This window comes from Vicugna pacos, chromosome 15 (genome assembly GCF_048564905.1).
Source record: "Vicugna pacos chromosome 15, VicPac4, whole genome shotgun sequence".
Lineage (NCBI taxonomy): Eukaryota > Metazoa > Chordata > Mammalia > Artiodactyla > Camelidae > Vicugna > Vicugna pacos.
In genome coordinates, this window is record NC_133001.1 from 26,901,281 (window position 1) to 26,925,915 (window position 24,635).

General features: G+C 42.4%; 1 long non-coding RNA gene across 1 annotated transcript; it reads left to right on the top strand.

The window, feature by feature from the left end:
* Positions 1-3,114: 3,114 nt before the first annotated feature.
* LOC116277901 (uncharacterized) lies at positions 3,115-24,404 on the top strand. The gene is made up of 4 exons (XR_012059324.1): positions 3,115-3,189; positions 17,617-17,708; positions 23,778-23,842; positions 24,246-24,404. It is a non-coding gene; the product is annotated as an uncharacterized lncRNA (long non-coding RNA).
* The last annotated feature ends 231 nt before the right edge of the window (positions 24,405-24,635 follow it).

Consider the following 24,635-nt stretch of genomic DNA (forward strand, 5'->3'; position numbering starts at 1 on the left):
GCTGAAGCCAGCCGCTGTTGAACTTTGCTCCAGTTTTAAATGTAAATGAGCAAGTGCCAGTAGGAAGTGCCCAGAAACGAGTCTGAGCCATCAGCCCCCAGGGGAGCCCCAAGCCACTACTCCCGGGAGGGAGGGAGTGGGGAAGGGAGGGAGCTAAGGGCTGGGGAACAGTGTTGCATGTTCACAAGCAATTCGAACTGGGTCCGTCGGAGCCCTAGTCTCTGGGGTGGATTGCACAATCTTGCAATCTTCCGGGCAAAAGAGGAAGGAAGGAGAGAGGGGAGCAGAGGGGTGTGGGGATCAGCCCAGCTTTTATATGCAATCTTGTTTAAACAAGTATCTTATCCGAGGGTAATCCTAAACGTTGGACTTTCTTATCACCTCAGCCCTCTGGGGAAAGAATATGTGACTTCAGGGTTCCAGGAGGGGTATTAAATTGCCTCTTAGAGATGAGAGCCCCAAACAAGCAGATAAAGTTAATGGAAATGGGGGGACACCCCTGTGTCCCGTGGGGATGTTCTTTGCTCCCCATTATCCAGGTCCATATCTTCTCCTGCACAAGACGTGCCCCAAGACTGAGAAGAAAGCTGACATCTAGTTTCAGAGCAGCCTTTGAGGGTGCAGCTCTGTGCGGTCGGTTGGTGCTGAGGAGGCAGTGGGAGATGGAAAAATGAGCCTGGCTGGCCATGCAAGGATTGTCCAGTCCTGTGGTGGCTGAGCAGGTGCAGGGCATTAATTTTTAAATCTCTATTAAATCACTATTATGTGCCTAAAACTGTTAGATGTTCTGGAAAAACCCCAAGTAGTTGACGTATAATTCAATGTGTATTTGCTGTCTACCAAGTTCACGGGTACTGTCTTAGGAAAGGAACAACCGCAGCAGGAGAGGCGGGTGCTTGAGTGGGGTGAGTGGGATGTGGTCAGGCTCTGCATTCAATCTGCCTGGCTTTGAAGCCACACGTGGCTGTGTGACTAGTAAGGCTTTCTCTTTGCCTCTATTTTTCACCTATAAACCGGGAATAATTTGCCAGGGTTGTTGTGAGGATTAAACATAAAATGCTTAGCACAGTGCCTGGAACAAAGTAAATGCTCAATGGACATTAACCATCACTTATAATTACCCAAGACTCTGATCTGACCCTTGCCCTTCATGTATTTACAGCCTAAAGTGAAAAGTAAGGCATGTCCTAAAATAGAACTACCGACCTGGTTATTGCTGATAAATATGCTGTAGGTATCAGAGGAGGACAAAGACCTTTCAAGCAGGAATCTTTAAAAAAGGCTTCCTGGAAGAGATGGAGAACAGGGCTGTCAGAATTAGGTGGGAACTGAGCAGGTGAGGACAATCCAGCTGGAGTATACATTATGCACAAGGATGCGGAGGCAGGAAAATGCCAGGCATGTTTCTGGAGCACCAGGTTGCTTTGGCTTGGCTTGAGCTAAGGTCCCATAGGGCAGTTGTGAGAAATAAAATTGGAGATTAGGTAAATCAGTGCCAGGTGGCAGACTACGGAGTTTGAACTTTATTGTGTTTGCAATAGGAAGCCCTGGGGAGGGCTTTGAGAAGAGAGTGGGTTCTGCTTCTCCTGTCTTCCCTGAGGACGATCTGGACTCACATGCTTAGATGATGCTCAACACACCATCACCAGACTTGCAGAGACTCTCATCTGCTTCTGTTTCTCGCCTACCACTATGCTGGAGGGCAGGACCCCTCCACGGTGTGAAAAGATCATTTCTTCTCTTCTCCCACCCTTGGAGCATTCAGGACCAGCTGGGAAATGACTGGAGAATGGGGATGTGGTTAGGGAGGCTGCTGCAGGTCACTAAATGGAGCTAAAGTTGGTCTGGAACTACGTTGTCCAGCATGGCAGCCACTGGCCACTTATGGCTACTGAGCACTTGGAATGTGACTACTCCAAACTGAGATGTGCTTTAAGGATAAAATGCACACCAGATGTCAAAAGACTCAGAACAAAAAAGGAATATGAAATAGCTCTTTAATGATATTTTTAATATTGTTCCATGCCGATGAAATATTTTGGATATGTTGGGTTAATAAAATGTTATTCAAGTTCATCTCACTTGTTCCTTTTTACTTTTCGTGACTACTAGAAAATTTAAAATTACGCATGTAGTTCACATTCTATTTCTGTTAGTCTAGAAGAATAAAGACTGGGTGATTTACAACCTGGATAATTACTAGGGCTGTGAATATACACCCCATTTTAGCCTGTGTGGGGTGCCAGGCTCAGATTTGAACCAAATCAGCTTTATGCTCAGGATAAGAAGCTCAGGGAGGAAAGTGTGCACCTATTTTTGTGTATCAATGCTCCAAATTTCTCCAAAAGTTGGTTCCAAAATTCTGACTTTCATTTGAGGCTGGAAGATGACAGGACATAGCGTTGTGGGGGCCACTTTGGGAAAGTCCTCACCCATGAGAGGAGAAGCTTCTAGGATGTAGGGGGTGCTGGTTATTGTTTTTGGGCCTTCCGACCGCAGCTCCTTGTGTGACTCTGCCTGTGAACACTACCACCATCTGGGACAGGAACTGGTGCAAAGGCTGGATCAACAGGCCTGTGAAAAACACACTATATGCGAAGGAAATTGGTCAAGCCGTTTAAAAGGTTCATCTTAAGGTTTTGCTGAAGCGGGAAGCCCCATAAAAAGACCGGCAGGACCCCTACGCGGGGCCACTGCTCTCCTCTCACTAGCGTCTGGGTCCCTGGCCCAGACGCTTTATCTCACGTTTTGCCTCTAAAGGGGCTAACTTACACCTAGAATTCTATTGGTTCCCTGAGCTCACTCCTGATTGGTTATTATTCTCACTTCTGATTGGTTATTACTCTCACTCCTGATTGGTTATTACTCTCACTTCTGATTGGTTATTACTCTCACTTCTGATTGGTCCATCTCCCTAACTTCTGATTGGTCCATTTGTAGTACTTTATTTGCATGGAGCTCACTTCTGATTGGTCTATTTCTACAAAGCTTGTTTCTGGTTGGTCAACTTCTATTGTACTTTATTTGCATATGATGTTGCAAAGTGTAAAACTGGCAGCCTATAAAAGGCCTGTGTAACCCTACAGACGGGGTCCAGAGTTTGAAGTGTTAACTCTTCTGGGTCGTTGGTGTGATAAACCTGAGTTCCTCATCTTTCCAAGTGCTGCTTGGTGTCTCGTAGGGAACCAGGTTGGTGTCACAACTGAGCTGTAACACCTAGCTGTAACACATTTGTCTGCAACATTGTAATTATGGATTATTATTTTTTTAATTGCCTCCTGTGCATTTCAGGATTTTCCTAATTTTCTACAGAAATTTTTCTTTTTAAAAGCAGGAAGGGAGAAGTCATAGGTTCTCAGCTGCTACTAGATGGAAGTATTCAGGGAGGGAACTCAGACAAGATGCTGCAAGTTCCCAGGGTTAATGTGAAGGAAATCACAATGGAGACGGGTTTCTTGTGAAAGTCAGAGACGCATGTCAGCTTCCCACATAGACAGGCCTGACTGCTGAGTATGGATGTGGTATGAAAGTTCAGGTGTTAAGGAGACATACTGAGGTAGGTTCAGAGTCTCACCAAACACATTCCCATCTGTGTGTCCTTACAGATCATGTTCCGTCTCTGAGCCTCAGCTTTCTCTCGCTGGGCTGGTAATGCCTTTAAGGCTAATAAATACAGGCGTACCTTGGAGATAACTTCGGGTTTGGTTCCAGACCACGGCAATGAAGTGGTTACTGCCACAAAGTGAGTCACCTAAATTTTTTTTTTTTTGGTTTCCCAGTGGATATAAAAGTTATGTTTACACTATATATTCTAGTCTGTTAAGTGTGCAATAGTGTTGTCTTTTAAAAAAGTGTATTTTAAAAATAAATTAAAACTATGATGAGATATTGCCTCACACCAGTCAGAATGACCATCAACAAAAAGTATAGAAATAATGCTGGAGAGAATGTGGGGAAAAGGGAACCCTCCTACACTGTTGTTGGGAATGTGAACTGGTGCAGCCACTATGGAGGCCAGCATGGAGGTTTCTTAAAAAATAGAGTTATCATATGATCCAGCAATCCTACTCTCGGAAAAGACATAAAACTCTGATTTGAAAAGATACATACATCTTAATGTTCATAGCAGCACTATTTACAATAGCTAAGACATGGAAGCAATTTAAATGTCCATGATGATTGGATAAAGAAGATATATATAATATGCTGCATCATCTTTATCCATTCATCTATTAATGTGCACTTAGGATGCTTCCATATCTTGGCAATTGTAAATAATGTTGCTGTTAATAGCGGAGTGTATGTATCTTTTTGAATTCTTATTTTATGGTTGGTTTTATTCCTTTGATAACTATGTAAGTTTAAAAAGCTAAAGCTGTAAACGTTATTAGAAATAATGAACAGTCCATATGTATAAATTTAAAAAATATATGCAGTATATTGTTTATATGCAATATATTGTATATGTGCAGTCAAATTGTAACAGTTCTACCTAATAAAACTGAAAATAAAGAAGATAAACACGTGCATGTGCACGCACGCGTGCACACACAAGGCATACTACTCAGCCATAAAAAATGAAATAATGCCATTTGCAGTGATATGGGTAGACCTAGAGATTATGTTACTAAGTGAAGCAAGCTCCCCAACTAGCACTGCTGCTTCTCCCACGTGGGCCCTGCCTCCATTCTTAAACCTGCCTTTCTAATTTCCAACCTTTGTGCCTTGTTCCTGTGGTTCCTTCTGCCTGGAATGTTCCTACATGCCCATCTGAGCCTTGCCTTTTCTTCAAAACTCAAGCAGCAACTTTCCTGTGAATTTGTCCTCAACCTCCCTAGTCACATAAGCTCTATGACCTCTCTCTGAAACAAGACCAGCTATTTCTCACTTATGATGCCTGGTAGGATGGCTGATACATGATATCTAGAGCATAAGCTCCTTGAGGGCAGGCTATACACATACATATATATCTCCTCTGTAGTGTTAATGTTCTCATATATCATTGTTGAATAACTACCCACCCTTACTGTCCAAAGTTCCTTGCTGTTCATTGAGAGCTGTTCCTATGCTATCAGAAACCCAACTGGTTGAGGCTTGAAAAATTACCTTTGATGCAATGGGATTTGATCTGCATGGCCCAGAGATGGGGATTTTATACATTTCCAGCTCTTTAGATAAACAGCTGCCAATGTTTCATGTAAAGAGTCTGTGATGACATAGATGAGTCAATAAATAATGTAACACTATTTGTCAAACTGCATGCACAGCAGCAGGGCAGCAGGGCACCCAAGCTGACCTTATTCTTCATTCCCCAATTGTTCAGAAGAACAATAGATTTACCCATCTAGAGGAGGCTAGGGGAGTGGTACAGTTCAGATCTTATGACCCTGTGACATTCGATATTCACTTTGATTGTATTACACTGTTTGAGCTGAAAAATCTGTGTGTGTGGAGTGGGGTGGAGGGGGTAGTTTGCACAGTAGGGGAGAAAACTTTTTTTTTTAAAGCGTGGGCCATGGTATCAGATGTGAATGTGAACCTCAGTTCTATTTTGTCCTAGCTATGAAACTTTAGGCAATCTCTTTACCTTGCTCAGCCTCAGCTTAGCTTCTCATCTGTAAAATGGGGATATTGTACCTACCTTGTTATCTTTGTAGTGAAGATTAATAATGCAAATTGACTGGCACGGTGTAGTATATTAGTAAGCTTACAAGAAATGAATTTTCTCTGCTTCACTTTCCTTCCCTTCTCAGGCAACAATGATACCATTATTGGTGCTAGTAATAATAGCACCAAAAATAGTATTATAAAACCTTGTATTTTCAAAATTTTTTCTTACTCGTTTGAGTTCCAACAGTCCCTTTAAAGTAGCTGAAGTAGGGATTTTTAATTCCACTTGTCACATAAGGAGACAAATCCAAGGTCCAAGTTGCAATGAAGTAATAGAAATAATACAGTTTCACAGAGATCCTATCTGCAAACCTAGAAATGTGTTGCTTTCCTGCACCCTAGTCTCCCTTCCCTACAACTTTTTCTTTTCTTTCACTCTCTCTGTTTTCTTTCTTTCTTTTACAGGTGGGTAGGAAGGAACATTTTGTTCCTATACGTTCTCTCCTTAGGTGATCTCTTCTGCACACTAGTCTATAATTACCATCTATATGTAGATGACTCATACAAGGATCTTTAGAGCTCTCTTCTGAGTTTCAAACTGGCACATCCGGCTAGCTGCCTATTCAACATCGATTCTTGGAGTTCTTAAATGCACCCCAAGTTTAACAAATGCAATCTAATCCAGTAGTTCTCGCTGCTTAAAACCCTTCCGTTCTTCCTATTGTTCTAAGGAAAAGGGTGAAATTAACATAGTTTACCGTGTTTTGTTGTGGGTCATCTAGCCCCAGCTACCTCTCCAGCATCACCTCCTGTGGGGACCCATCTTGAACCCCAGAGTTGGTATGAAGATTATTTCAAGCTGAGGACATTGAGGATTCAACAAGTGCAGTAAGAAGCCTTCTTCCCTTCTTTAATAAAAACAGAGATTTCTGGGAAATGAAACTGCCACAAATTCCTTCTTGAGGGTAACTTTTACTCCTGAGGAGACCAAGAGTAAACCTACCATAATCCCCTCCCTGGGAAAGTTTTACGACCATGAAGAAGTCAAAAAGACCGCTTGTATCTGCATAAATAAGCATTATCACAAACTTTTCTTACGCCCCATTTGTATTTCTGGAAAGCTATTTGTCTTTTCTAGAGAAACCCCTTTGTTCTCCCCAGAGTGGCCTTTTCTCCCCTTTTCCTTACTAAGTTAGGTCTATAAGCCTATAACTTTAACCATTTACTGAGCTACTACTTTTGGAATCTCCACTATGCCTATGGCTAATTTCTTTTCTCCTGTTAATCTATCTTTTGTTAGTTTAATTCACAGGCCCACTCATGACTGAACCTAAGAGGGTAGAGGAAAAGTTTTTGTTCCCTGATGCCCTCTTTTTCTCTGTGCTCTACCACGCTGGCTTCCTTTTAGTCTCATAATTCCTCCTTCTACAGACCCGCCCATGCTCTTTCCTTTTCCAAGAATTCTCTTCCCTTCCCTTGGCACCTGTTAACTACCACTCATTCTTAGAACTCAGTTCAAACAGTTCCTCCCAAAGGAAGCCTTCTCTGGCCTCCCAGTTTTAGGCTCTCAGGGCATCCTGTGCTTTTCTTTTGTAGCACACATAACAGTACAATTAAACTTTGTATGATTATTTGATTAATGTTTTCTCCACCAGTGAAAGCTTCTTGGTGGTAGGGGTTCTGTCTATTCTTTGTTCACTGTTGTATTCTAAGTTCCTAGCACAAAGTAAGCACGCAAGAAAAACAAAGTACTGAATGAATGCATGAATAAAGGATAGAGGAGAAACTCTGCACCACTCCCTCCAGGATACCCCTTTGAAACCCCAGACAGGTGGATCCCCTACATCACAGCTCTTTGAAGACTGGTCATGTAACTGGGGCAAAGCAATTTCAAAAGAGCCAGTGTTAATGTGGGGAAAAGGTGTTAACTCATTACAGTGGCAACTGTCCTGGTCATGGATTACATGACAGTTTATTTGAGAAAGATTGACCCAGAAAACCATCCCACAACATGCAACATGCATGAGAGAACCAGATCAAATATAAAAATAGCTCCATCACTGGAAATAGAAACACTTTAGTGAGGAATCTGCCTCTCTCCTTGCAACCTCTACCCTTATAGAGATTTTACCCTTATGATTGAACTACAGAATCCCAGGGTGATAGTGCTGACCTGGTTAGATGCAATCTGGTCTACTGCTCTCATTTTAAAATGAGAAAATTAGGACCAGAGAGGCTTAGTGACTTCTCTCATATCACCCAGGTAGTCGCTTGCAGAATCAGGGCTCAGACAGAGACTTTCTGCTTCTCTTCCACAGTGATACTGGTTTGACACTTCCAAGGTTTTAGACAGCTCAGATGCTAAAGACCCTGCAAAATTTATGTTCTTTTGGGTCATCCAAAAGGGAGGTAGGAGAGCCAAGTTTACTTCCCACTTCTTTGGTTCACTGTCAAAATGAACAGGAACTTGGGTTGCGGGAATCCCAGAAAACCACTCAAGATCCAGGTGAAGGATACCTGGAATGGAGACTGGCCTATGGCAGCATGGAAGTCAGGAGCTTGGATTCTGAGGTCTGGTCTTTGTTCTGCCACCTTATAGCTTGGACTATCACTTGGGCAACACATGTGTTTCTCTAAACATTTGTTAAATAGGTTGATAATACTGGCCTTAGCCATCGTGAGACTCAAATAAGATAATGTACTAAAGACCTTTAGCATAAAGCCTGGCATTCTGGCGGTCAATACGTGGAGATATTGTTCATTTCCTTTCCAATTCAAGTTCATAAACATTTGTGGACAGTCTGCTTTAAAGGCAAACCGTCAGGGGGCAGGTAATTATTTGGGGGGAGAAAACTCAGCCCTCCTTCCAAATGACACTTCTTTCCATATGTTAATATATTTAATCAGGTTGCAGTCAAGTCCTGCCAGCCAGCTGAGCCTCTTTTGGTGACTTTGCATATCTGTTCTCTGATCCATTAGTCACAGGATTTTCAGGTCAACATCTGGTGTCCTTACTCCCAAATTCTCAGGTAGCTTTTCCCTGTACCACCCAATCACTGACAAAGCGCACTCATGAACGCTGGAGGCCCTGCCTAAGAGAAGATGGAAGGGATCCTCTTTCAAGCCTTTGTAATTATGCTATAAAATTTTTTTGAATTAGATTGGGAATATTTTGAGTTCCTGAAATCCCTTATCTGCCTAAAAGCGGAGACTCCCAAAATAACTCAAAAGAACTCAACTGTCATAAACCTCCTTTCCAGGAGCAACTGGAATCTTTTGAGAGAAGTCAGCACCACACCCAAAGAGACATTATCACCAAACAATCACATCTCCCATCCACTTGCTTAAGGGCCCATTTTTCTTTCCTATGCAGTGTCTTTCTCCCTCTTCCATTCACTTCTTAAGGTGTGATGAAATAAAATTCATATTTTATGGCAAGATGAGAAAAATTTAAACATAATTTTTTTCTTTGCCTATTTGGGCCTCCTGCCTCCCCTTTAGTGTGTGTTGTGCATCTGCATTAACCAGATCTCCTTAGGAGATAACATTCCTTCTTATCTCATCAAGGGTCACAATTATGTAGGAGATAATCTTCTTAATCTTGTAAGGGGCCTAGATGACCTGTGACCCACTGCTCTTGTATGTGTAGATCTGGATTGTGTACACTGTTAATAATACCTCATTTAACGTACAGCTCTGCTGTCTCAAAAAAACATGTAACTATGCTTTGATCTCTAATGGGTGGAACAGTTCTCCAGGCTTTCTGAGGGGCTGTTTCTGGATTATAATCCTCAGTTTGGCTAGAAGAAAATTTTCCATTTCTTTCTTAGATCGACTGATTAATTTGGTAGATAAGCCCCCAATTTGGACTGCTTCTTTGAATCACACTTCTTTGTGAAATCCCATACAAATGTGTTTATAATTCATCTTTTCTTCTGCTAATCTGCTTTTTGTCAGTTTAATTTGCTGGCTTTCACATTTAGAACCTAAGAAGGAAGAGAGGGAGTTTTTCCTCCCTAACAAACATGATCATGGGACCACCATACTATTCATAACTAAAAAACAAAACACAAAATTAATGTAAGAAAGTTTAAGTGCTTTCCCCTTCCCCTCCTACCACCAAATATTACATTTCTTCAAAAGAACTGTCTCTGGTGTCTCTGCTTTAGCAGTGCCTAAACACATCTGCATATTGTGTGATCCAGTATCGTTAGTCCTAATTTTACAGACCTGGAAGTAAAGGCTGGAGTTGAGGGCAGATTCAACAGGTAAGGAGTGGAGTCAGAACAAAGTGAAGCCTGTTGAAGGAGTCGAAGCCTTCTACTGCATGTCATTAGCCAATCCTTTAGACTATTCACTATTTTTCCTTGTGGTCAAGGGCACTGAGATAAACATCTTGGGGCATGAAGCTTTGGGTACATGTAGCTCTGAATCCTTCCATAGAATAGCCTCTAAGAGGTAGAATTTTGAACTCAGAGCCTACAAACACTTAAGCATCTGACTATGTTATTTATTAAATTATCTGGTAATAGTTTCTCATTTCTTAGGAACCAGAAAATCCAGCAGTCAAAGTTGCTGCTTCTACTTTCCAGAAAGGAAGTTTTGTTCAGGGAAAATAAAACAAAACTTGGAAATAAAACAGATGTTTGTGTGACTTTTAATATCATATGAGAACATACCCTAACAGGCCCAGCTGAGGGTCAGCTGAGTCTCTGAAAGAATATAACTTTATGTGATGAACAATTGATTATTATTGTTATTTCAGCAATTTAACAGTTTCGGGAGGTCTTACTGTTACCAACCAGAATCCTTGGACTCTAATCAATAGAAATTGATAAAAGGCCAGACGAAGCATTCAGGCAAGGCTTTACTGGGACTCGTACAGCAGCACGGGGGAGCAAGAACAAGAGACAGGTGCTCTTGTTCGCTTTCTGAGGAGAGTGGGCCGATTCTTTAAATAAGTTGAGTGTTGGGCTGGAGGGGTGCCTTAGGTGCTCTGCGCAGCCCCTTGGTGGTGCTGTGTGCAGGATCATATGCAGTACCCTGCTTTTGCTCCCAGCACCTCTGAAGTAGCATTTGATCTGTGCCCTTTTTGCATCTTGTTGTTCATAACTGCCCCAACTGCAGCATGCATGTTGTTATTTTTAATCCCCTATAGTTTCTTTGTTTTCTGTTGCTCGAGATGTTTGTCCAGGTGTAAGTGCAAGTACACTGATAAAGGGTCCCAGGTCCCTGCCTGTCTCACTGCTGCTCCCCCAAGGGCTCCCTAAAGTAGACAGCAGCCCCTAGACCAAGATCCAACAGAAAATATAATTTTGAGATCCTTTGATCCTCCCCAGCCTACCTGTTTCAGGATTACTTCAACCAACCAGTGAATTTATGCAAGGATATGGCAAATTTGGGTCATTTTCACTGCTCTTATGCATCAAAGTCTGATGATTACACCTACCTATCTGTTAAGATGTCTTTGTCTTTCAAAAATTAGAAACAGAAAATGCAATTCTTCAAGTCATGTCTATCTGCCTATTGGGAACTGGTAGGACCTGGCTTTTGGCTTTCAGAGGAGAATTTGAAAGGTGTGGTCTGGGTCCCAGAAGTGCTGACCAGAGAAAAGACCTGGTAGATGATGTTGGAGGTTAAATGCTTGTTTTCCAGATTAAAGGCTGGAAGCCTGGGTAAGGGTCTGTGGTACCATGGTTTGTGCTAGGAGGTCTGAGAAAGCTTCCAAAGGTGAAGTAGAGACCTGGGCTTGCAGGCTTTTGTTCATGCGTCTTTGTTTAAAGAGTTCTATGGGATGGAACCATGAAAGATCCCCAGAGTGGGTGGGGAGAAAGTAGTGGCTTACAGTTTCTATCTGTCCAGCTCTGTGGTCTCACAGTTGTTTACCTGCAGAAGTTTATTTTTGTTTGTTTTTTTCTGGAGGCACGTGTGTCAGTGTTGGCCTTTGCATCTGACCCATGGCTGAAGTTACAGTACTGATGTTTGTGGTGCTTATTTGTGCATCAGTAACATTGCCCTTCCCCAGAGGAAAAAGAATGAACCATTTATGACCAACTGTAATTGAAGCCCTGCGTATCGGTGATTGGCTTTGTTGGGGGAAGCTAGATTAACACATCCTAGGACTCTATCATTTGTACTCATTATAGGGAGCTCAAAAGAATGAAAAGAAAGGCAAATAGTATTAAGCTAACAATCAGCACTCTATTCTAAAAATGTACCAAGGATTTGTTTCAATCAAGTATAGTAAGACATGAAAACACAGAAGTGATCGTCATGGCTAGAAGTTTATACTCACAGAACCCTAGAAACGGGAGTCAGGGCATGCTGTGCAGGGCGACATGGGGAAGCACCAGGGTCAGTCAGGAGACAGGAGGAAGGAGCATGACCTCCTTTATTGGTGTTTTCATGGGAAGGAATGGGCAAAGCAGGGTAGGTATGTCAAGTCAGTTTAAGATTAGTTAGTTTAAATGATTTTGGTGGGCTCTGGGCTGTAGAGGTAGTCCCTAGTTGTCTGGCATCTAACCCTGAGGTGACTTAGTGCCAGGGGAATATTGACTTGGTGTGTGACAGTTTAATAAAAGAGATGGTTGAGGGTGTGGGCACTGGATATGTTGGTATATATATATCAAAGGTGTATTTGCAGAGGGTGTTTGCCTTCTAGGAATTAGCTAGTCCTGGGAGGGGCAGTCTGTTCAGGATCAAGGTCTCAAATGTAAAAGCATTTTGAATATGAATACAGAAAATTAGAAAATATAGTCAATATGTTGTCATTTAAAAAACACTAAGGAAACTTCTGTGAAGTATTTTAAACATTTGATAAATGAATGCAGAATTATATCTGGATCCATATTCACCAATACTCCTATAAGATGAATCCTTGAGCAGATAAGACTGATTTGATAATTTTGGTTTAAAAACAGTTGTACGCTTTACCCTGATTTTATCACGGTGTGGAGTGTAATATAAATGTACATCTCATTTTAGGTAAGATTTTGGGGGTTTTTTTTTGTTTTGTTTTGTTTTGGAAAACCTAATTAATTTGGACTTTCTGATTTTTTGATACTGGTTATATGGGTTAGACAAATTATTATTTCAACAAAATATATCAGGTTATGAGAATGTAAATATGTGCATTCAACTAAATTGAATGATGACAACAAATGTGTTAGTGAAAAAGAAAAGAAATGGATTGGTTCTTGTGAATTTCAGACAATGCTTCAAATCTTTTGGATTTCATTACTTCACTTTCAATATCCGTAGAAAATTTCTGTCATCTCTCTGACAAACTTTTAATATTAACAATGATTGTGTTATTTTGTAATTGCAACTTAAACATAATTTATAAGATCCTCAAACAACCTTAAGACTTTAGACTAATATTATAATTAATTAGTGAGAAGTGTTTGGCTACTTGGAATATTATTAAGAAAATTAAAATTCACAGAGAGATAGAAAAGTACTGAGTCTCCAAGCCTAGGTTTTACCTTTAAAAAAAAAAAAACAATGAAGTGGTAAAGTCGATACAATATATATTATACTTTGTCTTGTAATGTAAGGTTAATTATATCTTAAAACTAAGATTGTGATCTAACTTGATAATTGTATGTTTAAATATATAAATATTAAAATGAGTACACAACATAAATTATATGTGATGAAGAGAAAATGCATGGTTCAAAATTGATCTTGCAGTTTTTAGTGTAATTTTCACTAAAAGCAGTAAAAAAAATTACTTTCTGTGTAATCTGCCCAGGTAGCAGAGGTGCCTTATGCCAGCTGAGTATTTTCCCTTGAGAGCTTAATTTATAGTGCTTTGAAACAAACATTGAAAGTTTCTCACTTCTGAAAGAGCTATATCACCTAATCATGATAATGATGTTACCGTCTGCTGTGTTTATTTAAAATATTGCACTGTTACTCTTGTTTGCCAGTTAGCCAAGCTCCAAGTATTCCTTATTATCAAGCAGCAATGCTTCTGTTGGAAAGCAGTGCTCAATCTCCACTGATGATTCTTTTTGATGTTTCCTTGCCCTGAAATTCAGAAGAAAGTTGGCAAAACCTTGTTTACATGCAAATCTCATTTGGCACTTCCTAGATGCTGTTTGGTAGCCCCCCAAAATCTACTCCTCTGCCTTATAAAAGAAAATTGCTAGAAATACTTAGGTATTGGTAATACTTAGGTTTGGTAATCTCCATGCTTTTACCACTCAACTGATAGTGAGAGCTGCTGTGTTTATCAAGCTCACAATAAGGGGAGGAACTATCAATAAAAAAGAAAAGCTCAACTCCCCTGAGTCAGTTCTGAACAGGTAAAGGGTCACCTCAGTGGCTGTTCGCCTTTTAGGATGGATAGACACATACTCATGTTCAGGTATGTAGACTGACATAATAACCCCCAACAAATTGATTTTTAAGATTTTTTCCTATATTTAAAATACTCTTGCCAACCAGTATCAATTGCAACACACACTTTATTGGATGGATTTGAAGGACCCTGAGATTTGTCAATGTGCTAAAAGACCAGAATACATTTTTACTCCAGAATTGCTATGAAATGATCATGTATTACACCCAATAGAAGATTCTACTCTTCTGCATTCTGACCTTATAGGTTACTGTAGTCAACTAACCAGTCAGTGAGTTTTATCATAAGTGGTTTCTGCTTACTGATCTGTTTATCCTTTCACTTTGTCTAAGTGACTGAACTTGCTACAAGCTCTAGGTCAGAAATTAAGTCTTTTGAAAGAAACATGAAAAGAATAAGTAAGGACTCTACCAGGTACTCAACTAAAGACACTACAAGGAACAGACTGATGGGTACAGCCTTCCCAGTATGGCTTCCGGGATTCTGAACTATTATCCAGACAAGAATGTCTATGCAGAGGCTGCAGTGGGCTGCACGCTGTCCACCCAGCATTCATTCAATCATTCCTTCTTGAGATTTCTTCCTACAAAACTGAATTTATCTATTGAATGAAAGTCTTCCTAACTCTGGCTCCCAGGGCATGGTTGCAACCCTCTCCTGTGGCTTGTGGTCTTGCCTGCACTGACTCCAGGCCATCCCCTGGCCAAAATAGGATGGTTCTTCACGAGTGGTCACCCCCAATCAACAGGATCAGTCTCGGCTCGTCTGGGTCCACTGAATCAGTCAAGAGGTCATCAGGAGGTGGAAATCACCCCATTTATTTTAACAGAGTTCAAAATAAATCATTGTTGACGAGTTGTAAAAAAGGTAACTGACAAGGCAAAATGAGAATACTAACCAGTCATAGATGTAGGAACTGTGGGAAGCTCCTGCCAGCCCTGGGCTGAGGAAACAAGGAGGTTGGAATGACTAAAACTTAGACCATGGATGAGGGGTTCTGTGGAGCTGGAGCTTAGCCTCCGACGAGGGACTACTGTCTGAACCCTGCTGATGCCGCCAAGGGAAGTGCACTGAAGGTGATTCTGCTGCTTCCTGGAAGGAACGCCAGGTGAGGATGTGTTGCTGGGGTGATGCTGTCAGGAACAGGTAGCAAACAGGAAGGAGCAAATCCCATGTCCGGCTCCAGCCCTTCAGGCTCCTGCGCTTACCTGATTACCTGGTGGAGCCTGTCAGGGAGCAGCTGGCAAAGAAGAAAAGTGCTTGTATGCAGCCCAGCCAGTGTCACAGGCAGAGGAGAAAGGGTGGGTTGGCAGCTAAGAGGTAATAACTGGCACACCAGATTTTTCTATTTCTTTTTAATTTCCTAGTAAATAAACCAGAGTTGTGATTTCTTTACACTTCTCTTATCAGGAGTTATCTTCCCTTTCAAGACTTCGGACTTTGGTCTCACTGTCATAATATTCACTTCTTTTCTGTGTGCAAAGCAGTGTTCCTGTCTATATTATAGAAGCTGGGGCTTTTTGGTTGTCTTTTACTGTGATATTTCATAGTCTACCTGTCCAGGCCATAAGATCTTTAAAAGAAAGTGATACGTCATATGATGTCGCTTATATGTGAAATCTAAAAATGTATATATAAATTGTATTTACAAACCAGAAATTGACTCACAGACATAGAAAACAAACTGTGGTTACCAGGGGGTAAGAGAGGGGATGAGATAGATTAGCAGTTTGGGATCAATAGATAACATTTTTCTATATATAAAATAGATAAACAAGGACCTACTGTATAGCACAGGGAACTATATTCAGTTTCTTGTAATGAGCTACAATGGAAAAGAATCTGAAAAAAACATGTATATGTATAACTGAATCACTTTGTCGTACACCTGAAACTAACATTGTAAATCCTCTACACATCAGTAAAAAAATAAGAATTATTTTTAGAAAAAGACTCTGGAAAAAAAAAGGAAAGTGAAAAAAATGCTATCCCCAACAGTGCCTGGTGCGGGGCCAGGACCACAGGAGGGCTGGATACTTACAGAATGACTGGCTGACTGAATGAATAATGTGGTTTCTTAAAAGAACTCTTTCCAGGTCATCAGCTTCGCTCTCCTGCTCACACACAGCTCTGCCTCCTCTCCACGTGTGGCCAGTCAAGAATGGTCATCTACTTCATCTCCAGGCTGGGCCAGGGTAGTCATTTGCTTTAAATGACTGGGTTAGAAGCATCTGCCATCAATAAGCTTGGAAACAGGAGCTGGTGAAGGGCTTTCTTTGCAGGACCCAGGGCTGTGGGGGGGATTCTAACAAGCTCGCTGGGGTAGACTTGCAGTAATACCTACATTCCCCAAACACCAAGAAAAACGCCTTAGGGGAAAATTTCATGACATGGGACTTCCTGTGATCAATGCAGAGCTATGTGCCTGATTTCATGCTTACAGAACATGGTATCTACTGCTTCACTGCAACGAGAGAGTCACCACTTCCTGGGGGAGTTCTAAGGCAAGGAGAGGAGGGACAGGAAATAGCATTTATAGTAATTTTGAACTTGATGTAGATCAGGCTCTTTAAAAAACTGCTCATTGGAAACAACCGGTGTGTCCATCAACTGATGAATGGATACACTCAACAGAGTATATCTATATAATGGCAATCTTGTTCAACAATAAAAAGAAATGAAGTACTGATTCTGCTACAACATGAATGGACCTTGAAAACGTGTTATGTGAAAGGAGCCAGTCACAAAACATCACACTTTGCATGATTCCCTTTATAAGAAATGTCCAGAATAGGCAAATCTAGAAAGACAGAAGGGAAATTAGCAGTTGCCATGGGCTGAGGGGAGGGAGGAATGGGAAGTGACTGCTGCAGGTGTGGGTATTTAGTTTTACTTACAGGAATTTTTTTATTGTTATCATTGCAATCAGGAAAGTATGCAAGTGTGATGTTGTCATTTCAGTTACCAGGGTTTTAGCCATAATAGTACTTTGAATACCTTCTTCCATCAGAGCTGCTGATTAACTGTAAATGGGACTAATTTCTTCTGTCTCCTCTCTCTTAGCCTGCAGTCTCTGATAGATACGTTCACAGCAGTTTGTTGTTAGCAATACGGTCCAGAATAGATAGCAGTAGAAAGAACTGAGGAGTCTGGATGAACCACCAGCAATAAAATCAGCCCTGAACCCTGGAGAATTGGCTGAAACATAAAAATCTATCACTGCAATGAATGTCCAATGATTTCAAATAAAATCAAGAATGGACTTGATTTTCAGTGCAAGAGCCCCATATTAAAAACACCATTAAAATGTATTTTAACATTAGCAACCGTGCCATCCCTGAAATATATGTGACAGCTCAATAAAAATTTCAGAAAATGCAGCACTTAAGGAGACGATGAGATGCATGAAGTTGAAAATTAAATTCATTGGAAGTAGGCTACGAAATAGTGTTCTTGTTTTCATGGTGCTAATACACCTTTCAGTGACACCATGCACATTTAGCTGGAGGCAATGTTGTTAAATACAAACAACAAATAATTCATGGTGACTGGTAAGCGTTTATATATACATTGATACAAATCAGTTCATGTCCAAAAGAGCATGTAAGCATAACATAATTGTGAATGTGTTCTTTCAACAGTTGGATGTCACGTCAGCAATGCCATTTGATGTCTTCTACCTCTTCTTTGGGTTTCGTCCAATATTTAGGACATATTTAATAGGATGTTAAAGGTAAGATAACTATATTTAATTGTCTTTTTTTTAAATTGAAGTATAGTTGACGAACAATATTGTATGTTACAGGGCTCCCATAGAGTGATTCACAATTTTAAAGAGTTAAACTCCATTTATAGTTACAAAATTTTGGCTGTATTCTCCATGTTGTACAATATGTCTTTGCAGTTTATTTTATACCTAATAGTTTGAGGTACAGGGTTTTTTTGGAATGTGATGAAAATGTGGATGGCAGTGATGGTTGAGCAACCTTGTATTAAAAACCACAGAATTGAATACTTTAAATGGTGAACTTTACGGTACGTGAATTATATCTCAGTTTTTAAAAAGGAGAGAAGTAATACTGTGAAAAATTCAAAACCATGCACTGGCACCATGAGTTCCCTGCTGCAGTTTTCTAAATGACTGAATGCTACCATGGCTTTCAACATTCAGCATTTCATATAACATGGCAGTGGCAACTGATTTAAAAAGTTGATGGCAAATGCGGGTTTTACAAGGTGCCTCCCATAGAAGTTTACAGGCTGAGTTTACTTCAGACTCAGATTGGAAGGTCTGGCCAGAGGACTTCAGAAGCTGTGACAGTGTGTGCGGTGTGCCCTAGTGATTGTGATATTTCTTCCCAGTAGAGGTGATTGTCTATTTAGATGTAAGTTATTGAAAGAGAAGGACCATATTTCCTCCATCTCTTGTGCCCCCACATCTATCTATGTTCCATATGCAGAACATGGACACAGACTTCTTCCCCTTTTCTTGAATTGTATCAGGGAAAAAAACAACAACAAGAACACAGCTCCATAAAATCCAACACGGAGTTTGATCCACTTACTTAAATAGATGGAAGCAAATGGTATCACCCTCTCCCTTCAAAAGAGCAGTGTGCAGGAATTCACATCAAACATAGTTAAGGACATGCACGAGGAACTTCCTGCTTGTATATTCTCTGCACGAAAGTACAGAGCACTTAACTTTCTCCTCCTCATCTTTTCTACATTTTGCTGCCTTTCTCTGTGTGAGATCCTCTTACCTCAGGATGCTCTAATTTGCAAGGGAAAGAAAAAATTCAACTCAAATTTCCAGAAGCTTCAGTTAGAAAGGCGCCAAGGAGGTGGAGAGTGCAGTGTGCCAAGCAGGGGTTATGTGCCCATCACTAGGCTATGGGGGCCTGGGCGTCCCACCAGAGCGAGCGTCATTTGGCAGAGTTCTAAACGGTTCTCTGTACTCTGTCCCTTTTTGCTTTGTTGTATAATATTATTATTTTTTATTAAAAATTTTTTTATTGAAGTATAGTTGATTTGCAATGTTAATTTCAGGTGTACAGCAAAGCAGTTCAGTTTGATGTATAATATTATTAATTGCATTAGTTATCTAATGTGGCATAACAAATTACCCCCAAACTTATGGGTTTAGAACAGTAAACATTTATTATCTCAAATATATTCTGTTGGCCAGGAATTCAGGAGTGGCTTCGCTCGGTGGTTTTGGCTCTGGGTCTCTTCTGAGGTTGCAGGATCAAGACATCAGACAGGGCTAAAGTCCTCTAAGGCATGATGGGGATGGGAGGATGGAAAGTTCATGCTAGCTCTTAGCAGAAAGTCTCAAGCCATCATCATGTGGACGTCTCCATGGGGCTGCTCACAACATGGCAGCTGGCTTCTGCTGGAGCAAGTGCTCCAAGAGGACAGGGTACAGAGAGCCATGTGGAACTCTGCCAAGTTATCCTAGTAGTTATTCTAGGGGGAAGCTGCAATGTCTTTTAGGGCAGGGGCTCTGAGGTTACATCCCATCATTTCCATAATATTCTGTTGATCACTCAAGGAAGCCCACGGTGTGAAGGGACTACACAGGGGCATGAACCTCAGGAGCGGAACCATCATATGGCCATCTTGGAGGCTGGCGGCTACGAAAGCCATAAAATAAAGGACATTTTCAATGGAATCAAATGGGAATTTCCCTCTCTGACCCCCAGTGCAAACCCTAAATCCCGGTTGTGACACTTTGGAAGAGCAGACTGCACCTGTTTGCAGCAGATCCAGAGGAGTGAGCAGGGATTAGACAGAGGAAGGAAAATCCACCAAGGATAGCATAGGAAGGGTCTAGACTCACCCATCAGAAAAGAAGGAAAGGACTTGATTGGAGTCTATAAGAGGTCTGGAAGAGAGTCCATCTCGCTCAATAACAGGAGAATAGAGAAGGCTCCCCTTTTTGAAGCCAGAAAGTTGTAGGAACATTCAAAGCTGCCCTCCAATGAATCCCAGTACCCTGGGTGATCCGGTTTGACAGCGCAGTCAACACTTTCTGAGGCGAGGTCACAGTTCAGCCTGGTTCCTCCAAACTGCTCCTTGGCAGTCTCCCTAGGTTTGAAACCCTGCCCTAGAGGTGCCACGTGCACAGTTTCTCAAATGAGACCTGGTCCTATTTATACTGGGGTCCCAGGTGGCCTCGTTAGAATAAAGCAAATGAAGGGATCTGGGCAGCTCACCCTGCAGCTGTTTTCCTTGTCCGTTGTTTTGGTTGGTGAGTTTAGTCCTGAGGTTTCCTGGGTGGGGTTGTCGTGCTAGATCAAACCATGTCTAAAGATCTGATTCATATTTGGGGTGGTGGCTGGATCCCCCTCTTCCACATAGTTGTGGCTTTGAGAGACTGGAGTTGTCACAGGGAGGCGTGTGTATTTATGCTCGTGTGTGTGATTGTGTGTGTGTGTGTGTGTGTGTGTGTGTATGTTCATGTGTGTATCTTGGGCCCTTGAATCTCTCATTGTTGTTTACTGTCTGGATACTGTAGAGAAATTACTGCCAACTGAACTACACCATGGTTGAGCGGTTATGTTTATATTTAGTATAAATATAGCTGATCTAAATGACTTGTGTTGTGAGTAGGAACACAAAGTTCAGGAAGAAAATATGGGGAAAATGGAAAAATCCTCTTTTTCCCGAAGTTCAGGAGTGGCTTCGCTGGGTGGTTCTGGCTTCTGAGGTTACAGGATCAAGATGTCAGACAGGGCTAACGTCCTCTAAGGCATGATGGGGACGGGACTGGCCTACGATTCCAAGTTTGGTTTTGTGCAATATGCCCACACATGCCTCCTTTGTCCCTGGGACCAGGATTGAGGTGTCTGTGCCTCAGAAGCCTCCCGGCAGATTTGGGGTGAATCGTTTTATGCTTTACTTTAGGATGACTGTCTCTGGTCCTGAATTGGGGAACTGAAGAGCCCTGGGCTGGTCCTAAGAAAGTCCTGGGTTTGCATCTTGCTTTTGTCTCCATCCAGTGCTGCAGACTTGAACAGGCCTCTTAGCTTCTCTGAGCTTCAGTTTTGGCATCTAAATGAGAAGTGGTAAGACCGGTCTGGCCCAACTCACAGGCTTGCGGGGAGGATGAACTAGGATAATGAAGGTGAATGTGAGATATTTGTGTGTGGTATTATTATTTTTTGATCAAGCTCAGGTGAATAAGTACATGTCAAGCCACCACGGGTGTAGCCTCCTGCTTTCTGCCACTGGGCATTGCTTATCAGATGAGGACAGTGCTTGTCAGTGTCCTCCACCTGCTGTAATAATGGCTCCAGATCACAGGGCAACTGGCAGGGCTAGGGCTAGGCTTTGTGGGGCTTGAAGCTTATACAGTTTAGGGACACTCTCCACAAGGAAAAAAATGTGAACACATAGCTTGGGCCTCTGTGAGGTCTGAGGCTTCTTTAGCTTGAAGATAATTCTGCCTCTAGCTTCTGGACTCAATGCATGTCTGAGCATTAATGGGAGCAGGCCAAGTTTCAAACAACCTTTCCCCCACTGCATTTTCTGGATTGGGAATTTCAGGAGCCTTCCCAGATGGTGGAGCTAAATCACACTGTGATATACTCTGAGCAGCCCCTGCCTGGCTGTTCCTCAACTCACTCCAGGCTGGCTCTTCTCTGATCGTGATCTCTACCCTCAAGATCCTTGTGAGGCCAAAGCCAAAGCCCTCATAGTGCAGGCAGAGGCAATGCCCAGAGATGGGCAGTGACTCACCTGGGGTCACACAGCCTGTTAATGGCAGAGGAAACTGGAGCCCCTGTGTTCCATGCAGATTTCTCTTTCCACCATGTCCCCTTGAGTCTAAGTCTTCTTGAAGTTATTCCTGACTGTCACCCATCTTCCATCAGAAATCTGCTGTCTTTGAAACTGGCAGTTATTTAAGCTTCTCACTGAGGAGAGGTGTATTCACTCATCACTGGCAGAACGGGTTGGCTTTGAATGTGGCTAGTGTGGACTCTTGTGGCCTCTTCCTAGCTCTTCCCTGGGGTCTGGCAGCACTGTCAAGAGGTCAGGCCTAAACAGCCTCCTCACCCTAGACTTGGCCATAGGCTTTGCCCCCTGCACACCACCAAGAGATCCCCGGGCCCTGGCACCTGTCCCCTGCTGTTGGCTCTGTTCCAGTTCCTGTTCCTGCTCCCCGCCTTCTCCCTAGAAGCTGACCTTCCAGGTTGACCTTGCCTCAGAATCTGACCTTCGCTTGCCTCTGGCTCACATATCTCCAGCAAATACCAGCCCGGGTACTCCCACACCTGCTTCTCTGCCCGTCAGTGCACTGATTCAGCCAAGACAGAAATCCTACAGGTCCACTCAGAACCCCTACACTGAGGGGGCCAATTAGATGGGCTGAATGTGTGCCTGTGTGTGTGTGAGGAACCCACTGTCCTTTCAGCTCTGAACCAGTCCATCCCAATGACCCTAGACTGTAGGAAAGTCAGGATTTATTGTCTTCTTGGGGACAGGGCTAACTGATGAATGGTTTCAGTTGTACCAGTGGTTAAAATACTGAAATATGTCCATATCAATGAGTAACTAACAGGGGGGAGGGTATAGCTCAGTGGTAGCGCGTGCTTAGCATGCACGAGGTCCTGGGTTCAATCACCAGTACCTCCCTTAAAAAAATAAAAAAAATAAGCTGAATTACCTGTCCCCCTGAAAAACCTCCAAACCAAACCAAAAGAGTAACTAACTGCAGTCCCACATCCTTGAGTGCCATCTGCTAACCCAGAGCCCCTGGCACCTCTGCCACATCCCCTAGGACCTTCTCATGCTCCACAAGATATATAGTGGGCCCTTGGCCTAGTAGGAGTCTTCCAGGACCTTGTCCCAGTTCGAAGTCCTGTGTCTGCCCTGCCTGGCCATACTGTGATTCAATATTCTTAATATCACACCTCCTGGGGCTGACCTTGGGCCCCCTCTTCTACTACTAAATGGCCCCCTGTGGCCTTGTTTCTGACATAAGTTCCAGCCCCAGCTCCACTCTTCTCCCTGCAGTGAGTACCTGCTGACTCTGCTTGAAGGACAGGAGTCCAGACAGTTTTCTCAGGAAGGACTTTCGCAGCCCAGCTGGGTGCTGTCTGGGGCCCTGCTGTCTCTGACGATCACTCTGGAATCGACCTGAGTGACCTAAGGACTCTGTAACCACACTGGGCTCAGCTATAGCTTCTGGCACTCTCTCTCGGTTCTGCACACCTCCACACAACTGATAGGTGGTCCTGGTTCAGATTCCAGGCCTTCCTATCCTGCCCTGTTCCACTGGGATTAATTGCTATGCCATGTGTCCACATAGGCCAGGGCGGAGCAGGGAGGGGCATAGCACCTCCTCCACCACCTTTACAAGCCCCACCCCTGCACATACACCAAGGCAGCCAGCCAGCCCCTGGGCTGCAAATGACCCTTCCCTCCTGACCCCCATTCCACTGGAGCTCAGATCCCAGCCAGCAGCCAGGCAAAAAAAGCATCTGCCAGACTGAGGCTGAGAGTGGCTGAACATGCTGGTCCTCAGGCTACCTGTGCCCCTCCCACCTCACCCTCTTCAGGTTGAAAATAGGGCCTTGATAGAGAAACAGAGACTTGGAAGCACTGGTGTGGAAGATAACCGGGGGGCAGTTTTCCCATTTGATGCAGAGAACTCTCTGTTCTGCACAGATATAGGATAGGCCTGAGATCAGAGAATAATAAAAGAAAAAATAATAGCTAGCATTTTTTGAGTACATGGCCTAACAAAGCATTCTGTTAAGCACTTTACGATCATTTTCTCATTTTCTTCTCCAAGGGACAGATTGCCACAGAATTTCAGATGGGTGAGATGAGGTACCCGAGGCAGAGGCTTCTAAATATGTAAGCCAACATTCCTTCTCCCTTCCTCTTTGGTAAGAGTGTCCTGATTTTATTTGAGACAGTATGGTACCCAGAGAAAAGCCTGCATTTCTCACACTCCTTTGCAGCTATGTGATTAAGATCTGGCCAATGAGATTTCAATGGAATTGTTTAGGCTCTAGGCTTCTTTTTTTTTTTTTTTTATTTTTATTGATTCATAATCATTTTACAGTGTTGTGTCAAATTCCAGTGTTCAGTACAATTTTTCAGTCATACATGGACATATACACACTCATTGTCACATTTTTTTCTCTGTGATTTATCATAACATTTTGTGTATATTTCCCTGTGCTATACAGTGTAAAAGGAAGTGGTACTCTTTTATCCCTCCCCTTTCCTCCTTCCTGCTGCCTGGAACTCACAGGTATTGGCTGGAGTGCCAGCACCCACAGTGGAAGCCATGCATGATGGGTCAGAAAGATAGAAGGAGCCTGGATCCCCATGAAACCTTCTTAGTAGCTGAGCACAGCCTACCCATGGGCCTCTTCTATGTGAAACAATAAAAACTTATGTGTTTAAGCTACTGCAGTTTCTATTTCTGGAAGCTGAACAAAATTCCTAACTGATACAGGATCTTAGAAATCAGGGATTGAACAAATGGTGCAGGGAAAACTGGACTCCTCCTGCAAAAGAATGAAGCTGGCCTCTTCTCTTAACACCATTACCAAAATTAACTCAAAATAGATTAAATGTCAATGTGAGAGCTAAACTATTAAACTCTTAGAAGAAAACATAAGTGAAAAGCTTCATGACA